Genomic DNA, 16,345 nt, shown 5'->3' on the forward strand with positions numbered 1-16,345 from the left:
GGAACTGGCTGAGCTTTGTGGTCCCTTCCAAGCTAAACAATTCTATGCTTTTATGATTCATAGAATCCATTCCTCCTTATCTTGTCATCACAACACCTTGTCAATAGTCCCTCCCCAGACCTCCTGAAGCCTCCTTCAGACCCTGCAAGGCCACTCCAAGGTCTCCTGGAAGCCTTCTCTTCTCCAGGCTGCAGAGCCCCAACTCTCTCAGCCTGTGCTCAGAGCAGAGCTGCGGCTGGTTGGAACTGAGTGATCTATAAAGTTACTTCTAACCCAAACCATTCTGTGAAAGCTTCTCTAAAGAAAGGAAACAATTTGAGACCTGTATTCTTTTTTCCTTCTTCTCTTTTGTGTCTGACTCTTTATCTTATCAAAAATAGCTGAGATTGAGTTTCCATCCTCCTCTAAATTTCCCTCTGAATTACAGTTTCTAACTGCATTTTTCATCTTGAAGGAGGGGTGGGGCTGGGGATTTATTTTGTTGGTCAATTATTACCTTCACAGTGTGAGAGAGAATTAAGGAACCAGGCTGGGGCAGCTCTTAACATTTCTCTGCTGATCTTCAACAGCTCAATTAAAAACATTTGCCTGCTGCTCTTCAAAAGCTCAACTGCTGCTGACCCTGAAAGCCCAGGACAAAGAGTAAGTATTGATCAGTTTTGTTTCTGTCCTTCACCTTTGCAGATCTTAGTACTTGATACATAAATCTTGAGGTTATTTTGTAGATTTCATTTGTTTTCACAGGATGTTAGAGTTGGAAGGGACCCAAAGAGAGCATTGAGTCCAACCCTTCCTGCCAGAGCAGGACCATACAATCTAACACAGATCACAGAGGATCACAACCTGACAGGCCTGGAAAGGCTCCACGCAAGGAGACTCCACAACCTCTGTGGGCAGCCTGTGCCAGTGCTCTGGGACCCTTCCAGTCAAGAAGTTCCCCCTTGTGTCGAGGTGGAACCTCCTGTGCTGCAGCTTCCATCCACTGCCCCTTGTCCTATCCCAGGGAGCAGCGAGCAGAGCCTGTCCCCCACTCCTGGCAGCCTTCAGATACTTAGAAACATTTATCATATCTCTTCTAAGTCTTCTCTTCTCCAGACTAAGCAGCCCCAGGTCCCTCAGCCTCTCCTCATAAGCCATGCCCTCCAGTCCCCTCATCATCCTCATAGCCCTCTGCTGGACTCTCTCCAGCAGATCCCTGTCCCTCTTCAACTGGGGAGCCCAAAACAGTGCTCAAGATGAGGTCTCAGCAGGGCAGAGTAGAGGGGGAGGAGAACCTCCCTTGATCTGCTGGACACACTGCTCCTAACACAGCCCAGGATGCCATTGGCCTTCTTGGCCACAAGGGCACATTGCTGTGCCATGGGTACCTTGTTAGCCACCAGGACCCCCAGGTCCCTCTCCACAGGGCTGCTCTCCAGCAGATCACCTCCCAGCCTGGACTGGTGCAGTTTGTTATTCCTGTCCAGATGCAGGACTCTGCCCTTGTCCTTGTTGAACTCCATCTGGTTCCTCTGTGCCCAGCTCTCAGTCTGTCCAGGTCTCTCAGGGTGTCTGCACAGCCTTCTGCTGTCTCAGCCAAGCCTCCCAGCTTGGTGTTGTTTTTGTTTGTTTGTTTTGGTTCTTCTTCTGAAAGGAGGTTGGGTTGAGGTGGAGGGGTCAAGGTTTTCTCCCTAGTATCAGCTGATAGAATCATAGAATCAACCAAGTTGGAGGAGACCTCCAGGCTCATCCAGTCCAACCTAGCACCCAGCCCTAGCCAATCAACCAGACCATGGCACTAAGTGCCTCATCCAGGCTTTGCTTGAACACTTCCAGGGATGGTGACTCCACCACCTCCCTGGGCAGCCCATTCCAATGCAACTACTTCCTCCTAACATCCAGCCTAGACCTCCCCTGGCACAACTTGAGACTGTGTCCCCTTGTTCTCTCAGTGAAATGGCCTGGAATTGTGCCAAGGGAGGTTCAGGCTGGGTATCCCAAAACATTTTTCTTTCAGGAGTCAGGAACAGGCAGCCCAGGGAGGTGGTAGAGTCCTCAGTCCTAGAGGTGTTCAAGCAATGTGTGGACATGCCTCTTGGGGTCATGGTTTAATAGCTATGGTGATGTTAGGTTGCTCTTAGAGGTCTTTGATAGGTTGGACTGGATGATCTGGGAGGTCTCTTCCCACCTGGTTGATTCTATGATTCTAGGTTTTTTTTTTTTAAATGGCAAACTAACATATTTAAAGGCTTTTAGCTTTGATATATAAGATGATGATGTGGGTGCCCCTGATTGAGCATTGGGGTTGGACTGGATGATCTCCAGAGGTCCCTTCTAACCCCCAGCATGCTGGGATTCTCAGATTCTTTGGACAATAGCATTAGAGTAGAGATCTGTTGGTGTCCAAGTTGTGCTTCTATTCTGCAGCCTCCTGGCTCTTTAAGATGAGACTGAGGAGCTTGGGTGTGATACTGGGGAAGCAAACAGCATTTGGTGTTCTGAAATTTTTCAGGGACACCTTAAATGTAGTCCATGAATGCAGGGCATGGCTTTGTTGGAATTCAAAGTGTCATTGCCAGATGTCTTTGAAGGTTATGTCTTCTTCTTTTAATCCTGGCTGCATGTATCACAACTCTCTTCTCAACTAATGGACCAAATCTAGCCAATATGTGCCAAGGCACAAAAGGAGGAGCTAAAAGCAGATGGAAGGATGCAGCTTGCAGCTGCCATAGCCAGTTCTCAAGCTGTCTCTGAGCTCTTGCTGAAGACACATGAGTCATTTAGGCCACTGATGACCTTCAAACATCCATTTCTGAACTTCAAAATCCTCACTTTCTCCAGAACTATGATAATAGTGTGAACTACCACAGAATCACAGAGTGTCAGGGCCTGAAAGGGCTCCAAGCTTTTTTCTGGGAGTTGTAGAAGGTCTTCCCTCAATCTACCTTCCTCCAGGCTGAACAACCCCAGTTCCCTCAGCTCTTCATAGGTCAAGGCCCTTCGGTTTGGGATGCTGTTGTCCTGTGTTGTTCCTCCCACGTGAACCTACACTGGTGACAGGTTGAACTGCAGCTAAAATTGAATCACAGAGTGTCAGGGGCTGGAAGGCACCTCCAAAGCTCATCCAGTCCAAGTCCACTACCAGAGCAGGATCTTCTAGATCAGATCACACAGGAACACAGACAGGCAGGTTTGGAACATCTCCAGAGAGGGAGACTCCACAGCCCCCCTGGGAAGCCTCTTCCAGTGCTCTGTCACCCTCACACTCAAGAAATTCCTCCTCAGGTTCACATGGAACCTCCTCTGCCTCAGCTTCCACCCATTGCCCCTTGTGCTGTCCCTGGGCATCACCCAGCAGAGCCTGGATCCAGCCTCCTGCCACTCACCTTTGCATCACTGATAACCCTTGATGAGGTCACCTCTCAGTCTCTGCTCTGCCAGCAGCACAGCCCCCAGCTCCCTCAGGCTCTCCTCCTAACAGAGCTGTTCCATTCTCTTCAGCAGCTTTGTGCCTCTGTGCTCTCAAGCACTTCTATGTCCCTCTTGAGCTGGGGGGCCCAGATGTGGCCTCAGCAGGGCAGTGCAGAGGGGCAGGAGAACCTCTCTCGACCTGATAACCTCAGTCCTTTTTTAAAGTTTGTAGCTCATTGAGAAGTAGAAAACCAAGAAAGGACCCTGGCTGCCCTGACCATTGGCTGATCAGCCCCTCCAAGGCTCTGATGTTCCCTCACTGTGCCTATTTAAAGGGTTTCAGTGGAGAATCCACCAATGACTGCATAAAACACAGAGATTTTTATGTTGCTTAGACCATTCACTGGAACAGTCACTTATTTTTAAGGCCCTTCTTGATGGCCTGGCTAAACCATTAACACCTTGATAAATGTATGCTGAATCTCAAGGAAATTCATCATTTCAATGGAAAGTAATTGTGTGTTAATGTAATTAATGTATTACCTTCTTAATGCAAGAGTTGGGAGTAATCAGGGTAGATCTTTGATTGCAAACCCAAATATCTCTGTTTAAAGCATATAAAATGAAACAGGCTTTAGCTTCCACACCCTTTTTTTTAGTGGAATTTTACTCCCAGGTCAACTATTCCCAGCCCAAGCTGGGGCTGAACACCCCCAGTTCCCTCAGCTGCTCCTCTCCAGACCCTTTGCTACCTTTGTTGCCCTTTTGTGGACCTGCTCCAGTCCCTCAATGTCCTTCTTGGAGTGAGCAGCCCAAAAATGGAATGCAGGATTCAAGGTGCAGCCTCAGCAGTGTCAAGTCCAGGGGGCATAGTCACTTCCTGTGGCTCACACTGTTCTGATGCAACCCAGGATGCTTTTGGCTTCCTTGGCCACCTGGGCACATTTTGGCTCATCTTCAGCTAGATGTTGATCAGTAGCCTCAGGTTTTTTCTCTGCTGGTGTTAGGGGTTGACTGGCTGGAAAGCAACTCTGTGGAGAAGGATGTGGGATCACAGGCTCACAGGATGTCAGGGGTTGGAAGGGAGGCAAAGAGATCATTGAGTCCAACCCCCCCTGCCAGAGCCATACAATCTAGCTCAGGTCACACAGCAACACATCCAGACAGACCTTGAAAGACTCTACAACCTCTCTGGGCAGCCTATGCCAGTGCTCTGGGATCCTTCCAGGGGAGAAGTTGCCCCTTGTGTTGAGCTGGAACCTCCTGTGCTGCAGCTTCCTTCCATTGCTCCTTGTCCTGTCCCAGGGATCAAGTGAGCAGAGCCTGTCCCCCCCTCCTGACCCCCAGCCCTCAGATATTTAGAAACATTGATTAAATCCCCTCTCAGTCTTCTCCAGTCTAAAAAGCCCCAGGTCTTTCAGCCTCTCAGTGCTCCAGCCCTCTCATCATGCTCACAGCCCTCTGCTGGACCCTCTCCAGCAGTTCCCTGTCCCTCTTCAGGAGGACTCTTTTGGACTCTTCAGGAGTCCAAAACTGAACACAGTACTCAAGATGGGCTGGTGGACATGTTCACCATGTGCCAATTATGTGCCCTTGTGGCCAAGGTGAACAGTGTTCTCCTGGTGCGAGTGAAGATGAGTGTGGTCAGAAGATCAGGAGATGATTCTCCTCTCCCTCTGTTCTGCCCTGGTGAGGCTACATCTGGAGTCCTGGGTCTAGTTCTGGCAGTGGTTGGAGGAGCCTTGTCAGTTCCTTTCCATCCTTCTGGTCTCTTGCAGTCACCCCAAGGAAGCCAAAAGCTTTCACAGCAGTTTTAGTGCTGAGTTGAGGGCCTGCTATGCCCACCAATTTACTGAAAGAAACCCCAAACATCTAATTAATCTCTTTTTTACCTCTCATAACTTTGACCCAGGTACTCCAGAAACTATTAGTAGTGGACTGAGCATGTTATAAGTAATACACACCAAGGTGAAAGTTGTCAAAGCTTAATGCAAGTTAAGGTTAATTTCCTTGCTGTAGCTACTACAGCCAAGGAGCTGATGCTAATTATAAGAGTCTTAAAAAGCAATTTAAACTAGTAAGTGTTCTTTAATCAGCAGTAATGAGGTTAGGGAGGGCAAAAAAAACCACCAAGTCTGTCTCCTGGCTAGTTCAGAGGTGGGAGAAGTCCCTCTATAAGGTGTTAGTGGTTGCTGTAACTCAGTGCTTGTGTTTGTGCAAAGGCAGAGAGCAAATGTTCAGTAACTCTCAATAATTCTGCTCTGTATCTTTATTGATGACCTGGAGCAGGGGACTGAATCCAGCATCAGTAAGTTTGCAGATGACAACAAGCTAGGAGCAGGTGTTGATCTGTTGGAGGGTAGGAGAGCCCTGCAGAGGGACCTGGACAGGCTGGATGGGTGGGCAGAGGCCAATGGGATGAGATGAACAAGGCCAAGTGCAGGATTCTGCACTTTGGCCACAACAACCCCAAGCAGCACTACAGGCTGGGCACAGAGTGGCTGAGAGCAGCCAGGCAGAGAGGGACCTGGTGGAGAGTAGCTGAACAGGAGGCAGCAGTGTGCCCAGGTGGCCAAGAGAGCCAATGGCATCCTGGCTTATATCAGGAGCAGTGTGGCCAGCAGAGAAGGGAGGTTCTTCTGCCCCTGTGCTCAGCACTGCTCAGGCCACACCTGGAGTGCTGTGTCCAGTTCTGGGCCCCTCAATTTAGAGGTGCTGGAAGGTGTCCAGAGAAGGGCAGCAAGGCTGGGGAGCAGCCTGGAGCACAGCCCTGTGAGGAGAGGCTGAGGGAGCTGGGGTGTGCAGCCTGCAGAAGAGGAGGCTCAGGGCAGAGCTCATTGCTGCTACAGCTACCTGAAGGGAGGCTGTAGCCAGGTGGGGTTGGGCTCTTCTCTCAGGCAACCAGGCAACAGAACAAGGGGACACAGTCTCAAGTTGTGCCAGGGCAGGTCTAGGCTGGATGTTAGGAGGAAGTTCTTCCAGAGAGAGTGATTGGCATTGGAATGGGCTGCCCAGGGAGGTGGTGGAGTCGCTGTCTCTCGAGGTGTTGAAGCCAAGCCTGGATGAGTCACTTAGTGCCAAGGTCTCATGGATTGGATAGGGCTGAGTGCCCTCCATGGATGATGCTGGATGTGAGGGATTTTTTTTGTTTGTGGGTTGTTTGGGTTTTATTTTTTTAAGCTCCTTATGAGTAATAGAAAAACTTTTTTACAAGCTTCAGGAGTTTTGAATCTTTCGGAACTGGAACATCCTTAAATATTTCAGTGTGTTTCCTCCTGTCTTTGCTGCTCTGTTCCTTTGAACTGTATTCAAGAGTCTCCTCCACTTATAGGACCTGGTTTGACATGAAAAATTTGGTCTTGTGAGGTGGTGGGTTTTTTTTTATGTTCAGCCATGCTTGGGGATATTTTACCTTTCTTTTCCTGGGTTTTAGTTCCTTAAGATGTTTGTGATTTGGAATAGGCAAGTTTTTAGCTCAGTTAGAATCATAGAATCAAGCAGGTTGGAAGAGACCCCAAGCTCATCTAGCCCAACCTAGCACCCAGCCCTGGCCAATCAACCAGACCATGGCACTAAGTGCCTCATCCAGGCTTTGCTTGAACACCTCCAGGGACGGTGCCTCCACCACCTCCCTGGGCAGCCCATTCCAATGCCAATCACTCTCTCTGACAACAGCTTCCTCCTAACATCCAGCCCGTACTTCCCCCTGCACAACTTGAGGCTGTGTCCCCTTGTTCTGTTGCTGGGTGCCTGACAGAAGAGCCCAACCCCACCTGGCTACAGCCTCCCTTCAGGGAGTTGTAGACAGCAATGAGGTCTGCCCTGAGCCTCCTCTTCTGCAGGCTGCACAGCCCCAGCTCCCTCAGCCTCTCCTCATAGGGTTTGTGTTCCAGGCCCCTCCCCAGCCTTGCTGCCCTTCTCTGGACACCTTCCACCACCTCAACATCTCTCTTGAATTGAGGGGCTCAGAACTGGACACAGTACTCAAGGTGTGGCCTGACCAGTGCTGAGTACAGGGGAAGAATAACCTCCCTTGTCTTGCTGGCCACACTGCTTCTGAGCCAGCCCAGGATGCCACTGGCTCTCTTGGCCACCTCGGCACTCTTCAACCTATCCTTTTGAAGGACAGTAGTATATGACAGGAATTTGGAAGTCAAAAAAGACAATTTCCAGGACTGAAATACTGAAGTCAGGCTGCAGCCTGAATCCTGAGTTCAGTTTTGGGGACTTTCACTCCAAGTAGGATATTGAGAGGCTGGAGCAATGTCCAGAGAAGGACAGTGAAGTGTAGGACAAGATATCCTGCTCCTCCAGGATTATCCATGAGCAAGTACAGGGTGATGAGCCTACAGGGTGAACAACTCCTGCCCCATTCCAACCTCCTTTCAGGGCAATGAGGTCTGCCCTCAGCCTCCTTTTCTTGAGGTTGAACAATCATAGGATCATAGAATGGTTTAGGTTGGAAGAGACCTCAGAGAAGGACAACAAAGCTGCTGAAGGGTCTGGAGGACAGGTGTGGTGAGGAGCAGCTGAGAGATCATAGGATGGTTTAGGTTGGAAGGGACCTCAAACCTCAGCCAGTTCCAACCCCTGCCCTAGGCAGGGACACCTCCCACTAGAACAGGTGACTCAAGGCCTCATTCAACCTGGTCTTGAACACCTCCCTGGGCAGCCTGTGCCAGTGTCTCACCACCCTCACTGCAAACAACTTCTTCCTAACATTCAATTTCAGTCTCCCCTCTGCCACTTCAAACCCATTCCTCCTCACCCTGCCATTACAAGACCTTGTCAATAGTCCCTCCCCAGCCCTGCTGTATCCCTCTTCAGATCCTGCAAGGCCACTCCAAGGTCTCCTGGAAGCCTTCTCTTCTCCAGGCTGCAGAGCCCCAACTCTCTCAGCCTGTGCTCAGAGCAGAGCTGCTGCAGCCCTCTCAGCATCTTGGTGGCCTCCTCTGGACTAGCTCCAGCAGTTCCATGTCCTCCTTGTGTTGAGGCTCCAGAACTGCCCCCAGGACTGCAGGTGGAGTGTGAGGAGAGCAGAGCCAAGGGGCAGAATGCCCTCCCTTGCCCTGCTGCCCACACTGCTCTTGCTGCAGCCCAGCACAGGGTTGCTGTCTGGGCTGCACTCACACTGCAGGCTCATGTTGAGCTTTTCATCAACCCAGACCCCCAGGTCCTTTTCCTCAGGTCTGTTCTCAGCCATTTTCCACCCAGCCTGGAGTTGTGCTTGGGATTACCCCAGCCCACTCCCTTCAGTTTGGTGGCACCGAGTGCCTGTCTGTCAAAGCCTGGAACCTGCCACTGAAGCAGTCAAGAAGGAACAACGTTTAGCATCCAGCAAGTGTTGTCCATTTGTCATATCCCTGGGTGTTCCTGACAATTGGTTTTGACTAAGGCAGGGAATTGTTCACTGGCAAATGTTAAGGCCACTGTGATAGGCTACAAAGGTGCTGAGGGCACAGTGACATCTGTCTTGGGGCTTTCTGGTCTGGAGAGGAGCAGAGTGAGGAGGGGATCTCATCAGTGCTTACCAATGCTCAAAAGGTGGATGTCAGGAGGATGGGACCAGTCTTGTGTGGGTGGTGCCAGGTGCCAGGACAAGGCATAATGGGCACAAACTTGAATGTAAGAAGCTCCATCTAAACAGTAGGAGAGACTTCTTTAAGAGTGGTGGGGCACTGGAACAGGCTGCCCAGAGAGGTGGTAGTCAGCACTGCTCAGGCCACATCTTGAGTGCTGTGTCCAGTTCTGGGCTCCTCCATTTAAGAAAGTTGTTGAGGTGGTGGAAGGTGTCCAGAGAAGGGCATCAAGGCTGGGGAGGGGCCTGGAGCACAGCCCTGTGAGGAGAGGCTGAGGGATCTGGAGGTGTGCAGCCTGCAGAAGAGGAGGCTCAGGGCAGACCTCATTGCTGTCTGCAGCTACTTGAAGGGAGGCTGTAGCCAGGTGGGGTTGGTCTCTACTGCCAGGCACCCAGGGACAGAATAAGAGGACACATCCTCAAGCTGTGCCAGGGCAGGTTCAGGCTGGATCTTAGGAAGAAGTTCTTCCCAGCAAGAGTGATTGGCATTGGAATGGGCTGCCCAGGGAGGTGGTGGAGTCCCCATGCCTGGAGGTGTTTAAGAGGAGGCTGCATGAGGCACTGAGTGCCATGGGTTAGTGAGTTAGCAGGGTTAGGTGCTAGGTTGGTCTGGATGATCTCAGAGCTCTTTTCCAACCTGGTCAGTTCTGCAGTGGAGTCTCCATCTCTGGCAACATTTCAAACCCACCTGTACACGTTCCTGTGTGACCTTTTCTAGGTGACCCTGCCTTGGCAGAGAGGGTGGAACTTGATCTTCAGAGGTCCCTTCCACCTCCCACTATGCTGGAATTTGTCTTGTTCATTGCTTTCTCCCTCCCCCCTTATGTATAAATTGTATATCAACAGGGAAAGTTACTTACAGATGGGTTAATAAGACATGGCCCAGAATGTTCCAAGCTGCAGCCTCCAAACCCATTGCTAATTAGGCACTGGAGCCACTAATCTAATTTTAGCCCAGTGACTGAATTTATTCCTGGTGGAATGAAATGTACTTTAAAAAAAAAAAAAGAAGAAATCTCATTTAAAAAGGCAGGGAGAAGCTCTTGACAAATTAGAATATGAAATTAAAAATATATTTAGTTTTGTTTCTGCATCATTAAATTAAATCCTCAGAGCAGATGAATCAGAACCCAGGCCTGTGCAGATCTAGGGGGGGGGGGTTGAAGGCTGGTTGCTGCTGGAGTTAGAATCATAGACTCAGTCAGGGTTGGAAGGGTCCACAAGGAGCATCTAGTTTCAACCCCCTCCTGACATGGGCAGGGAAACCCTATCCTAAATCAGGCTGCCCACAGCCTCATCCAGCCTGGCCTTAAACATCTCCAGGGATGAGGCTTCCACCACCTCCCTGAGCAACCCATTCCAGGCCTCTCACCACTCTCATGCTCAACAACTTCCTCCTCACATCCAGCTTTGCTGTATCCCCCCAGTCCTGTCACTCCTGACAGCCTAAAAAGTCCCTCCCCAGCTTTTTTGTAGCCCCCTTCAGATCCTGGAAGGCCACAAGAAGGTCACCTGGAGCCTCCTCTGCTCCAGCCTGCACAGCCCCAACTCTTTCAGTCTGTGCTCACAGCAGAGATGCTGCAGCCCTCTGAGCATCCTCCTGGCCCTTTGCTGGACACACTCCAGCATCTCCACATCCCTCTTGTAATGGGGGGCTCCAGAAACTGGATGCAGTACTCCAGGTGAGGTCTCAGCAGAGCTACAGTAGAGGGGGAGAATCACCTCCCTGGCCCTGCTGGCCACACTCTCTGCTGCTGCAGCCCAGGCTCTGCTTGGCTTTCTGGGCTGCAAGTGCACACTGCTGGCTCCTGTTGAGCTTCTCGTCCGGCAGCACCCTCAAGTCCCTCTCCTCAGGGCTGCTCTCCAGACACTCACTGCCCAGCCTGGACTTGTGCTTAGGATTTCCTCGACCCAGATGCAGGACCTTGCACTTGGTCTTACTGAAGTACATGAGGTTGGCTTGTGCCCACCTCTCCAGCCTGTCCAGGTGCCTCTGGATGAATCCCTTCCCTCCAGCCTGTCTGCTGCACCACACAGCTTGGTGTCAGCAGCAAACTTGTTGAGGCTGCACTCAATGCCTCTGTCCATGGCACCCACAAAGATGTTGAACAAGACTGGTCCCAGGACAGATCCCTGAGGGACTCTGCTTGTCACTGGCCTCTGCTTGGACATGGATCCATTGACAGCCACTCTTTGGGTGCAGCCATCAAGCCAGTTCTTTATCTACCTCATGGTCCACCCATCAAACCCAGCTTTGAGCTGAGACTTGGTGCTCTTCTCCATGTCTTGTAAAATCATCTGCTGCTGTGCACTTGGAGATGCTGCAGCTGCCCGGATGTGCTCCATGGGAGGGCAAAAGCAGAAGGAGTAAAGGCATCAGGTAGGTGCAGGAAGGAATTACAACCCCATGAATTCTCCAGGCAGTGTGGTGAAAGACCTGGGGGGATGTTGGTCAACAGACAGCTGAAGAGTAGGCAGTGTGTGCCCAGGTGGCCAAGAAGGCCACCAGCATCCTGACCTGAATCAGCAGGACCACGGCAGGGACTGTCCCCTTGCACTCAGGCCTCATGAGGCCACAGCTCCAATACTTTGTAGTTTTGGTCCCCTTACTCCAAGAAGGACATTGAGGTACTGAAGCAGGTCCAGAGGAGGGCGACAAAGCTGACTCAGGACAAAGTGGTTAGAAATTGCCCAGCACAAAAAGGACCTAGGGGTGCTGGTTGACAGTGGCTGAAGATGAGCCACCACGTGCCCAGGTGGCCAAGAAGGCCACCAGCATCCTGGCCTGGCTCAGCAGTAGTGTGGTCACCAGGAGTGAGGCAGTGATCGTCCTGCTGCACTGGGAAGTACTGAGGCCACACCTTCAGTCTTGGGTTCAGTTTTGGACCCCTCTCTCCAAGAAGGACATTGAGGGGCTGTAGTGGGTGCAGAGAAGGATAAGAAAGCTGAGGAGGGTCTGGAGAACAGGGCTGATGAGGAGCAGCTGAAGGAGCTGGGGATGTTTAGTGTGGAGAAGGGATGGCTGAAGAAAGACCTTATTGCTCTCTACAACGGGAGGTTGGAGTGAGGTGGGGCTTGGTCTCTTCTCCCAAGGGAAAACTGTCAGGAGAAAAGGAATTGGTCTCAAGTTGCTTTAAGGGAGGTTGAAGTTGGACATTAGAAGAAACTTTTTCCCTGAAAGGGTTCTCAAGCACTGGCACAGGCTGCCCAGGGAGGTGTTTGCAGCACCTTCAGGGATGAGAATTCAGAGAGGCAGAGATGTGATGCTGAGGGACATGGCTTAGCACCAGCTTCAGCAGAGAATGGGTGGACTGGATGATTTTTAAAGGTCTTTCCCAACTAACTTTGTGATTCTGGTGGTAGAAGAGGATTTGAAAACAGACAGAAGTAAAGCAGTGCAGAGACAAGATGATAAAATGAGTGCAGACCGAGCTTGTAACGGTAGGAAATTGCAAGTGGAAAGGAAAAGCAAAGCTGTAAGTAAAAGCAGAAGAACTATTTCCACCAACTGTCTGCTTGATTGGTTCGTTAATCATTTACTTCTTGGCTGAAGTAAACCTCCCTTGGATATCCATCAATATCCATCCTGGCATGAGGAAATAAGGATGATTCCCCCCCCCGGTGTGAGATGTTCTGCTTTGGGTTGCTGTGATGAAGTGGAGCAGCTGCAGCTAGATGGCAGAGTCACCTCACCGTGTAGAAATCCACCGCAGGCCATTAACTAAAGGTCTAATTCCACTTCTTTTAAAGCCAGGAGAAGTCTGAAGAGTCCTCACCCTTCCCTGGGCTGGGGTGGTGGTGATGCATCTGTTTGGTCTTAACCATAATGGAGCAGCTCTTGGCTTTTTAAGAGTGGGTTTGGATAATTACAGTAATTGGGGGGGGGAGAAAGAAATGGCAGGTTTAAAAACTGTGGGAAGCAGAGAGTTTTGTCTCCAGAGACTGCAGGGGTGGTGCTCGATGGAGGCCAGGGAATTGCTCATAACATGCTTGCATGGTGGCTGGGAAGGCAAATCTGGGCACTGGAGCAGCAGTGCTTTGCTTGGCAGCTTCCCGTTTGGTGCTGCTGCCTCATCACCTACCCTGACTGCAGCTATGAGGGTACCCGACCTTCTCAAGGGTCACCTCTTGAGGAGGGCCAGAGACTTCCATAAAGCCATGTGCCTTCCCAAAGGGAAGAGAAAGGCTGAAGGGGTGGGGAAAAAATCTCAGCCAGCTGGGATATGATGAAATAGAGACAGAGAGATACAAAGCAAGAGCCAACCTGACCCTCGGTGGCACCACTGGCACCACAGATAATGGGGGTAGGAACTGGGCAAGTCCCAGACTGGACTCAGCAGCAGATGGGAAGTTGATTCAGGCACTGAATTCTGGAACTGGATTCAGGAACACAGGGATCAGGATGGAAGGCAGAAGGGGCAGAGTCATAGAATGATTTAGGTTGGAAGGGACCTCAAAGCTCAGCCAGTTCCAACCCCCTGCTGTAGGCAGGGACACCTCCCACTGGAACAGGTCACTCAAGGCCTCATCCAGCCTGGCCTTCAACACCTCCCTGGGCAACCTGTGCCAGTGTCTCACCACCCTCACTGCAAACAACTTCTTCCTAACAGCCACTTTCAATCTCCCCTCTGCCACTTCAAACCCATTCCTCCTCCTCCTGTCATGACAAGACCTTGTCAATAGTCCCTCCCCAGCCCTCCTGGAGCCCTCTTCAGATCCTGCAAGGCCTCTCCAAGGTCCCCTGGAAGCCTTCTCTTCTCCAAGCTGCAGAGCCCCAACTCTCTCAGCCTGTGCTCATAGCAGAGCTGCTGCAGCCCTCTCAGCATCTTGGTGGCCTCCTCTGGACTGGCTCCAACACTTCCATGTCCTCCTTGTGTTGAGGGCTCCAGAACTGCCCCCAGGACTGCAGGTGGGGTGTGAGGAGAGCAGAGCCAAGGGGCAGAATGCCCTCCCTTGCCCTGCTGCCCACACTGCTCTTGCTGCAGCCCAGCTGGGATAGGACAAAGAGCAATGGATGGAAGCTGCAGCACAGGAGGTTCCAGCTCAACAAAAAGAGGAACTTCTTGACTGTAAGACTCCCAGAGCACTGGCACAGGCTGCCCAGAGAGGTTGTGGACTCTCCTCTGGAGACTTTTAAGACCTGTCTGGATGTGTTCCTGTATGACCTGAGCTAGGTTGTATGGTCCTGCTGTGGCAGGGGGGTTGGACTCAATGAGCTCTTTGTCTCTCTTGCAACTCCTGGCATCCTGTGAACCCCCAGCCCAGCATAGCTCTGCTGGATGAGTTGATGTTGTCTGAGTGACCATAGATGGCACAGTTGTGGCTGAGGATTCTGCAGCTGCTACAGGGCTGTGGTGGAGTCACCCTCTTGGGAGGGGTTTAAAAGAATCCTAGAGTGATAGAACTGCTGAGGCTGAAAGAGACCTGCAGCAGATGATACAAGTGTGAAACATCAGAAGGTTTCTCAATGACCTTTTGCAGGAACTTGCTGAGTTTTAGGCTTTAAATGCTCTTAGCAAAGCTGTAGCTCAGAGCATGACTAAGACTGGATGTGTCTATTCTGGCTCCATACAGATCTGACTTGGTCTGTGGCCTGATGCCCTGGGCAAAAAGAGAACTCACCAGTGACGTGTGTTTGGTGAGGGACAGGAATAAAGCAGAGCTGTTTGAGGCAGAACCTCCCCAGAGCAGGAAGCAACCAGCTGCCAGGGGACTCTGTTGCATGAGTGTTGACACTAAGAGACCCCAGGGGCATTTTGGCTGCTAAAATTAGATTTACTTTTGTTGTGTTTTATTTTCTTTCCTCTGTGTGGGCAACATCTCCCATGTGCCTGAGACGAGAGTCTATCTGACAGCCTGCTCTATTGGGCTGACACATCCCTAGGCAAAAGGGGGTGAAGAGAGTGGGTCTGAGGATGTTTTTTTTTTGTCTTGTTGCTTTTGCTGGGTCTGGAATAGCCCAGATTTGTGTCTCAGAACTAAAATGTTCATACATCTGCCTTGGAAGGTGGTGCTGCTGCTGGGTTTGCAAGGCTTGACAGAGACTGGGGTAGTTATAGAGAAAGCAAGGTTGGATTTTTTTAAGCTACCAAGACTCTCAAGTCTGATGACACTCTGATGGACATCTCAGCATGAACAATTTAAGGTGTGGGGTTTTTTTAACCAGCTATGAGATTGAAGTCTCAGAAGAGCTTTTCAGTGAGCAGCCCTTTGTGAACTGTCAATGGGAATATCTATCTTAACTTCCTTGATAAGGCTTCCACTGCTGACATTTGGGTATGGAATCATTTTGATTGGAAAAGACCTTTAAGGACATCCAGTCCAACTGTTATAGAGTTATAGAATCACAGAGTGGGTAAGGTTTGAAGGTACCTCAAAGCTCAGCCAGTTCTACCTCCTAACCACAGGCAGGGACACCTCCCACTAGAAGAGGTCACTCGAGGCCTCATCCAACCTGGCCTTGAACACCTCCAGGGAGGTTGTGGGGCACAGAAGCACAGAAGGTGATCTTCTGTGCCCCACAACCTCCCTGGACAACCTGTGCAGTGTCTCACCACCCTCACTGCAAACAACTTCTTCCTAACAGCCACGTTCAATCTTCCCTCTACCACTTTAAACCCATTCCTCCTCATCCTCTCATGACAAGACCTTGTCAATAGTCCCTCCCCAGCCCTCCTGGAGCCCCCTTCAGATCCTGCAAGGCCGCTGCAAGTTCTCCTGGAAGCCTTCTCTTCTCCAGGCTGCAGCGCCCCAACTCTTATATACTGTCCTCATAGCAGAGCTGCTGCAGCCCTGTCAGCATCTTGGTGGGCTAACAGCCATGGGAGCAGAAGACTCAAAGCTTTACAGAGAAAGTGGTTAGGCATGGGAACAAGCTGCATAGGGAGGTGGTGGAAACAAGAAGTTTGTGGACATGACACTTTGGCACATGGTTTAATGGCCATGGTCATGGTTGGACTCTTAGAGCTCTTTTCCAGCCACAGAATCATAGAATCAGTTAGGATTTGGAAGAGACCACAGGGATCATCCAGTTCCAACCCCCCTGCCATGTCCAGGGACACCTCATACTAGATCAGGCTGCCCACATCCTCATCCATCCTGGTCTTAAACTCTTCCAGGGATGAGGCTTCCACCACCTCCCTGGGCAACTCCTTCCAGGCTCTCACCACCCTCATGCTGATGAATTTCTTTCTAACATCCAGTTTGAATCTACCCATTTCTATTTTGGTTCCATTCCCCCACTCCTATCACTCCCTGACAGCCTAAAACATCCCTCCCCAGCTTTCTTGTAGCTGTCTCAAGGTACTGCAAGGCCACAAGAAGGTCACCTGGGAGCCTTCTCCTCTCCAGACTGAACAACCCCAACTCCCTCAGTCT

This window comes from Pogoniulus pusillus, chromosome 1 (assembly GCF_015220805.1).
Source record: "Pogoniulus pusillus isolate bPogPus1 chromosome 1, bPogPus1.pri, whole genome shotgun sequence".
Taxonomy (NCBI): domain Eukaryota; kingdom Metazoa; phylum Chordata; class Aves; order Piciformes; family Lybiidae; genus Pogoniulus; species Pogoniulus pusillus.